This window comes from Malania oleifera, chromosome 3, assembly GCF_029873635.1.
Source record: "Malania oleifera isolate guangnan ecotype guangnan chromosome 3, ASM2987363v1, whole genome shotgun sequence".
NCBI classification, from domain to species: Eukaryota; Viridiplantae; Streptophyta; class Magnoliopsida; order Santalales; family Ximeniaceae; genus Malania; species Malania oleifera.
This window is the reverse complement of record NC_080419.1, coordinates 45,032,523-45,032,861: the sequence shown is the minus strand read 5'-3', so window position 1 is coordinate 45,032,861 and position 339 is coordinate 45,032,523. Positions and strand designations below refer to the sequence as shown.

Below are 339 nucleotides of genomic sequence, written 5' to 3'. Positions count from 1 at the left end.
AGTGGTTGGATGTTTTAGAAATCTTCTGTTGTATGGTTTAATTTTACTAAGGGAAGGTGCACCTGGCATTTCCTGGTTAGGGCGGGTTGCATTTATATATGCTACAGTTGGTTTCAGAGAATTTATATGTTTTACACTAGCACCCTAGGCCCACGTGGCGGGTCGGGGCGTTACATGGGCCACCATACAACACGAATTTCTAAAGAAGTATTTCCCAATTGGTAAGACTAATCAACTTCGAAGAGCCATCACGAGTTTCACACAGATGGATGGGGAACTCTTTTTCGAGACTTGGGAGCGTTTTAGGGACTACCTCAATAAATGCCCACATCATCAGGT

General features: G+C 43.7%; 1 non-coding gene across 1 annotated transcript; it reads right to left on the bottom strand.

The window, feature by feature from the left end:
- Positions 1 to 233: 233 nt before the first annotated feature.
- Positions 234 to 339, bottom strand: LOC131152532 (small nucleolar RNA R71). The gene has a single exon (XR_009136024.1). It is a non-coding gene; the product is annotated as a small nucleolar RNA R71 (small nucleolar RNA).